Source organism: Diaphorina citri, unplaced genomic scaffold, assembly GCF_000475195.1.
Source record: "Diaphorina citri unplaced genomic scaffold, Diaci psyllid genome assembly version 1.1 scaffold17605, whole genome shotgun sequence".
NCBI lineage: Eukaryota > Metazoa > Arthropoda > Insecta > Hemiptera > Psyllidae > Diaphorina > Diaphorina citri.
In genome coordinates, this window is record NW_007394960.1 from 1 (window position 1) to 8,091 (window position 8,091).

At 39.1% G+C, this 8,091-nt stretch overlaps 1 long non-coding RNA gene across 1 annotated transcript in view; it reads right to left on the reverse strand.

Annotated features, from left to right (window-relative positions):
• Window positions 1-13: 13 nt before the first annotated feature.
• Window positions 14-8,091, reverse strand: part of LOC113473171 — a 10,226-nt gene continuing 2,148 nt past the window's right edge. The window contains exon 2 of the long non-coding RNA XR_003395222.1: window positions 14-362. This is a non-coding gene — a long non-coding RNA (uncharacterized LOC113473171). The remainder of the gene's footprint in view (window positions 363-8,091) is intronic.

Genomic DNA, 8,091 nt, shown 5'->3' on the forward strand with positions numbered 1-8,091 from the left:
TACATCTGCGAGGCGCGGTATTAGATAAGGACGTTTGTACTGTGCGCACGTTGCACGCAAGTCTTGGTAGGATTTTAAGGAACGTTGAAATTGAATTTCAGCGAACATACCAAGTTTTCAGAGCACTGCAACTGCAATATATTCCTTCCTTGAGGGACGCTGTCACCGCGCCGTTTGAAGAATTCTATTTCTTCAAAAGACGAGAGGAAGGGAGGTTTATACGATGTATAAGGGAATGGAAAGAGAAGAAGAGGAAGAGAGAGACGGAGTGAACACAACATGACAAGGCTGAGCAGCATAATGGTGACGTCATGGGAGTTAGAGATCAATTTCGAATTGGCTTTCTTCCGATTCACTGGCACCTGGAAAACCAAACAGAAATGGCATAGGTTAGATTAGAATAAAATCGTCTCGGTGGTGTAGTGGTCAAGGGCCTGGTAATCAGGAGGGCGTGGGTTCAATCTCAGCCGCGGAGCGGATACAAAATTTTACGCTCAACATTATTTGAGCATTTGACCACAATGATAGTGGTAGCTAGTTGGTAGTTGGGTAGAAGAGCTCCCGTAAAAGATTCCTACCACATAAAACACATAGTAAAAGAAAGAGAAAAAAAGAAGGAGAGAACAGTCGAGAATTTGTAACAAATTTGACTTGACGTCATTTGAGAGAGATAGGGGCCATCTGACGGTAATAGTGTGCTAATGCTGAATTTGTAACAAATTTGACTTGACGTCATTTGAGAGAGATAGGGGCCATCTGACGGTAATAGTGTGCTAATGCTAATTTTCATCGTAAAATATACGCAGACCATTGTTTTCCTAGGAGGCGTAAAGGTCATACTCTCCATGACGTAGATTTCTCTACAAAAATGTTCGTGTCTAGGGTCATAACTGTCATGTGACGTCAAATTTTCACGATTTTCGTATTATTATTATTTTTTTTTTTAACTTTTTATTTATTAATATTATTATTATTTATATATATGAGGCATCGAAAAATTACTTAGAGAAAATTATTTGTATATTTTGTACTATCTCTAGGAAATGTGAACCAACAACACTACCTGCCTCGGTGGCATACAATGTTGTTGAAAAAATGGAAAACATACTTGTCTGATAATTTTGTTGTCCGAGTAATGTTCAAGTGTTAAGGTCAATAAACAAACAAGACCGCACGAGTGTGGTTTATTTTGGGAGGTAAATTGTTCTCAATAATAATACATCGTGAGTAGAATTAAAGCCAAACAATAGATTACTCTTAATTTTTATCTCCCAAACAATAGATTGAATACTCAATATGCGTGATACGATTGATATGACAAACCGATAAAATAAAACGAAGTTCGGGGAATTAGTCGGGTTTGCGGCTTCAATTATTTGTTCACCGCCGGTGCCCGGTCAGACCAAATCGAACTACCCGTCCACGGCAGATACAGAAACAGAACATTCGAGATCCAAGCCGCAGCCAAAGGGCGGGGTCTTAATTGCGCGACGATAGGAGTTCTCTATGCAACAAAAGCCTTCCCGATCGACTGAAGAAGACGGTACAGAGGGACGAGAAATTAAAGGCCTCGTGTTATCTTAATCCAGGGAGATAGTTTAGGATAGTTTCAGTTATCCCTTAATTTAAATTCCCCCCACTCCCCCCCCACCGCCTAATGGTTTCCGTAAAATAGCGCTCTGGAGTGAGTTAAACTCTAAATAAAAAAAAAATTCTCCAAAACTTCTCCCTTGACATTGACGATAACCAAGAATAGAAGGGCTTAAACTTCTCCTCTTCCTTCTGTCCGTATCCTTTTCGGTCGAGCAAGGCTTTGCTTGTAATAAGGGTAGTCCTAATTTTAGGCGGGGCGCCGCCCTAACTTGGGCGGCGGACCAAAGTTCCGTCTGCGGAAAATACAAATTGATCCGACCACAACTCTAAAGAAATTAACCGGGTTTTTTCTACAAGTTATCTATTAAAATTAAAAATAACACACACACACGAACTTAGTAAATGTAACCGGTGATAGCATGCCGATACTTATAACGAAACGCCGAGCCGAGCTGAACAGAAAAGTAGCCTAGTAACTTGAGTGATGCCGTGGAGAGTACTCGTATAAGAAGTGTGGCGAAAAGTTGTAAAGGTGCTTTACGGTAAAGACGTTGCGTAATAAAACCAGTGTTCGAACTGCTGCAATAGGCTATAGCTCAATTCGAGTTAAAACGCAGTCCACTTGTATTGACTCTATCCACTAAGTGTTTAAAGTGTACAAGTTGCGGTAGGTCAAACCTGTTTTGCTCTTGCGTATGAATGATTAAAATGTATTTTGACGTGTTAAAACAAGCGTCAATGAGTATGTGACCATGTGAAAAAAATCTTATCGACACATGCATGTAGTGTAAATGTAGAGTGGTACCGGACTAAAACTAGGCCTGGTTTGCCTCTCAGTTGGGTAGGTCTATGATCATGGCGCTGCGACAGTTGACTCATACGAATATTGATCTTTCACTTTTTATTCTTTCTTCGCTTTAATCAACTCATTATCATTAGTAGGGGATGATAAGAAAAGTAAGGTCCGTGGGCAAGATCAGATGCTGGCAAGGAGCAACGAAGTGGAGTCTTTAAGCGGGGAACAGGGTTTGAGGTGGAGTCTTAACATGACTCGTAAGGGTTGTAAAGACCACTTTTCTTTAAGCCCTGTGACGGGGTCACTGCCGGTCGCTTCCTCGGCTATCAGGGTGGTTCTTCTCATTCAACTTTCTCCGGCTATGCTAGCCGGCTATAAACCCGGTTGCATGAAAGACTTAGTTAGATCCGATGAACACATCTGGATCGTGGATTTAGCCTTCATAACACAGAAGATAGTGGGTAGACCGCTCCCTTGTACGATGCTGCCCTACCCCCTGTACGATGCTGTGTCTGGTGTGCTCAGATTACATCATCAAAGTAACGATGCTCTATTTTTGCTGCTACTTTGTGCTCAGATTACATCGGCATCAAAATAACAATGCTGTTTTTTTACCCTTATGAAGACAACGTGGGACATATCTTCTTTTTTGTAGATGAATAGTATTAGATTGCCGGTGGGACATATAGGCCTTCGTGCATGGCCTGTCAGAACTTAACGTTCCTCTTTTATACAAAAATAATAAATTTTTTTTTTTTTTTTTTTTACCTTTTTGTTGTTTTTAAGCTCATCCATTTATTGTCTTTTTTACTTATATTTTTTATATGTTCGCCCCCGGGCAGGGAGGCCCTTAAAAAGCTAGAACCAATTCCTTTTAGTTTATAAATACAAGGATGGATAAAATATATATAAGTCAAACATAATAATAAGAACTAAACTAAAAAAACCAAAATGGATAATACATTACTAGATTTTAGTTCTTGATCTCGGGCAAGAGGAAAATAGGAGGCTTGTATATTACAAGTTCAGAGTTGGGTAGGGTAAATAACCGGAACGAGCCGCATCGAAATTGTATCCTACTGCGATTTTGGCCAGAGAATTACTAGCTGGACCTTCACAATAGGATTTTGAAAGAGCGAAACTCAAAGTATCCGCAAGCAGCGCTGTTTAAAGCTCTAGGTCTCGAGTAAACACACTCTTTTACACTTTTTTTAGGGGGTTTTGGTCCAAAAAAACCAACCAAAAACTGAAATACCAAAAGACCTGTTTTAAACGTGGTGGTAAAAAGTACAGAGGACGCGATTTTGTTCTGGAAATTATACAATATCCAGCTGGTCCAAACCTATGTACAGGAAGACTGACCCCCCGTCCTTGTCTGTCTCTGTCTGTGCGTCTGTCTCGGCTGGCTGTCTGTCTGGCTGGCTGTCTGCTGTGGCTTCGCTTATTGGTTATCAGGCAGGGGAATATTGGAAAAAAATTGATAACAGCTATTATTTCCTTCCTGCCCGTGATTTTTAGCGCTTACTTGAACCCCTTATTTTTAATTTCTTTATTATATTCTTTCTGTTGTACCCGCCGCTGTCTGGTTATTCATAAACGAACACTTGCAGGAGTTGCCCAAAAAAGAGCAGCAGAGAGAGCGTCAAAAGGTACTCATGACAGGTGCAGTACAAGGTTATACAATCATCAAAAGGAAGCGCACAATCCGTATACCTCTAATCAAAGAGACAAATTATCCGTCCAGCAATAAAGGAAAAAGAAAGAGAAAAAAGGTTATGAATAAGAATTACGACACAAACAAGAACTTAAACAAGTTCTAAGGTGTGCAACGAAAATATTCCGCAGAACCAGGACCTTATAAAGTTCTAAGGTACCAGCCGCTTCAAGCACGCAAACGTCACGCGAGAGTCACTTACAAATAGTCTGCTCAATCGCGGATGCCAAAGTTGTGCGACAATTAAGGGACTTGCTCCTCTTTAACATTCGCCCAATCAGACACTTCGTTGAAACAAGTAAAGCAATTGCGTAGTGAACGTTTCGTTTTTTTTCTTTTTTTTTAGATAAGGCGTTCGAATAACTTTGCTAATAACAGTTCTTGTTACCTACGATTGGATTAAAAGTTTTAAGAAGTTTTCTTTAAGTTTGCCGTTTGGGGCGGGGCACACTCGCTAACCTTGGTGCGGGGGGGACAACAAATGGTTCGTTGCAGAACGGTGTGGTGGTTGCCGTACAAATTTTCATATAAACAACTTCCTCTTTAGATAAGTCGAAGCCAAATTTTAGTCCGTAATTAATTTTATCTAAATTAGTACATGGATAATTAAAAAATGTTTATATAATATCTTTACTCGATAAAGATAACTATTATGGGTCCAAAGTATTATTAGCTATAACGAGGAGTCATCTGGTCATGACTAATGACCATATGGCCGTATCAGTGTCCACCTGACTGTGCCCACAGGAAATTTTATAACCTAGGAGTATAAAGTTGACGTAGGAAATCCGGCTTTTTAGCTCACCCGTAGATTTAATCACTAATAATCTTAATCGTGATCATCCCTAGGTAACCCGTGGAATCCCTCCGTAAGTATCCAAGATGCATCCACCACACTTATAGAACATTAAGTCTCCTTCCCAGTCCACATCCCCTCTCTTCGTAGCGTGGAAATATCTCAATAATGGTCTTAACTATCCTTTGGAACTGCACTGCGGATGGGAACACAATCTTACGTATGGATGTACCTAAACTATTTTAAATCAATTAACATTTAGTCGTATAGATGGTGTCGATGAGTATAGTAAATTAAACAAAAAGCAAATTATATTTAGGCACACGGAATTAGACACGTCTTATAGCTTCGTGATTTATTTTATACAAACTTAATTATTACACATAAACCAGGAGAGGACTAATCCATTATCGCTTAACTACAACGATCTTAAACCAAACACAACGAACCCGAACCCGGGACCTACGTCTGCATGTCAGTAAATAGTTAAATAATAGTCATTAACGGAATTACGATGAAAAATAACTTAATCGCTAAAATCGGAGGAAGAAATAATAATTCGTTATCATTTACTTTCCATATTCCCTGGCCTGATAACATAAGCTAAGTCACAGCCCCCCCCCTCAGCACAGCCAGCCAGAGATGCGCAAGTCACTTCAAATATTTCGGTCATCTTACTACCAACGTTAATTGCGAAATATAACTCCCTCTTTATTTCCCCATCGATATTCTTTGCAGAAGTAAAAGAATGCGTTAGTATTCGCACTTTCATTTGCTTTTAGTATAAGGCGTAAGATATCTTTACTTTATAACAGTTTTGTTTATAGCTACATTTATTGTACCTACGAATGACTAAAAGTTAAGAGTGCTAAGCCTTATTTGAGCCGGATTGTGTGCGGGGCCATCCTAACTTGGGTTCGAACAAAAGACAAATGGTCGCTTAGACTTGATGTGGTGGGGATCCGTAGATTATAAATAAAGATTATTCATTTAGATTACCAATTCATTCCTCTCGTTATTTAGTACTGAATCTGCCGCCAGATTAAAGTCCGTAATTACTGGCTTCAATTCTAAATGTACAGTACAGGTCTTGCTACTTACTCTTTATACTAGTAGTGCCGTACTCATCGAGATGCCACAGATAACTAAATCATCATGGATAACAAGTATTATTAGCTATATGAGTAGGTCATCTAGTTTTCATGTACTCACATGGAACCATGTGGAGCCCGTATCATTCACCCAGATGTCCAACAGGCAGATGTTGAACTAGGAACTTATAACAGTGTATGTAGGAAGTCGTTTTAGCCTCACCCTTAATTTATCACTAATAGTTTAAAGTCGTGATTCATCTAGTATACCGTCGAATCGTTAGATGAGTATCTAAGAGCATCACTCACATTACACGTAGATCACAGTCTCCCTGCCGTGAGTCACACTCTCCCCTGAACGTTCTCACTCTGTGAACGGTGATTCACATTGGTTCCTATACCTTTGGAACGTGATGCGGATGGGAACACATCTTCGTTAGAACGTATATATTACTCAATTTCCATTTTAATCGTATCACAGTGTCTCGAACGTTATCATATTCTACACTAGCAAACGTTATATTCAGGCACACTCTCATCCTGACACGTGCTTACACACTTCCCGTGAACTTTGATACACTATTATTACACATGAACAGGAGAGGACATAATTCTCCGCTTAACTCTACACATCTTACACCAAAACACAACGATCCGAACCCGGGACCTACGTACCCCTGTAATCACACTGTAGCTCATTGTCCTTTACTGACAAATTTACACTAAATGTGCACTGACTTAATACTGATATACTGTGCTTCATAGATATCTTCTGTTACCCGCATGCTAGCTAGGTAAATCCAGCATATACCGCCGGTATATCTAGTTTCTTATAGTTACTGGTTACTGGGAATGTGGAGCCGCCTTATACCTGAAGCAAACCAGTAGCATGTGAATACGTTCGCATCCGGTCATTGATAGTGCTTTTCTACCAGTTTAAATGAACTATAGAATAGAAGTTCAAGTTCATTGTAATACATGTGTCCTAATATCTAGTATGAGTAGGCTGAATCACACTTGGCAACAAGCCTGAACGTTTATACGTTCTTAAAACACGGGAATATCGACGGATCTTATGCTGCACCTTGTTAGATACATATACGGCCTTATTGTACTTACAAAAATGACACAACGTGCAGTTCTTAAATCTGATTGCTATGCCTTCGTGACATATCTACACTTTGATATAAAATCTAAATATGATACAAGAAAAACAGGATTTAGCTTCTCTCTTCCTTCTTTCTTTCCTATGCATTGGCTTTGTGGTAGAAAAACTCTATTTCAGCGTGGCCTTGCCTTTAGTTGGGACGCGATCGACGCCAATCCTCTGTTTTTCATCACCGGATGCACCAGAAGTTAAACGTTGGAAATGGATATTTGAAACTCTCAGGGGGGGTAAAAAGTCCTATTTGATCAAACAGGGTCTGTAAGACAATCTATTTTTACTTTCAACACGAATGAATACATCATAGGTTTTGTGAACAAGGAATCCATATTTGTGTGATGCTTGCAACTACTAAATTCTACATAAATGAACAACAAATACAAGTATGGGTTGTTGAACAGAAAAAAATTGTAAAAGTGACAAGAGGACATAAAATATGTTAGTGTAATAATGTGCGAGTAAAGTATACGGCAGTATTTTTGTTCTTTTGTATAGGTTTAACGTTGATAAATAAGTTTCATGGGTAAACGGTACGTCACTCTGTTTTACATCTCTGGTAATACAAACACACGTAAAATACAAAAGAAAATAGACGGTTCCAAAGATGTCGGACAAGGACGTACTTTCGTTGGAATGTGAAACATCACACCTTTCGATAATACACTGTATTTTGAACAGCAGTGGCGCTGATTTCATATAGAAAAAAGTTCCGAAAAGTGCGTCACTCGAGAAGGTGGGTTGGATCAATCCTATCACATTTCCTCTTCTTACTCTTTATTCTATTTCTTTTATCTTTTATGACCAATTCATGCGTACAAAAAGAGATACCGTGGTTTCCTTGTTAAATAATAAAATGATTTTAGCGTGTTGTTACAGTCACCTATAAATGAAAGAAAAATAATACAAATTGAATGTTCACACATTAACGTTATTATA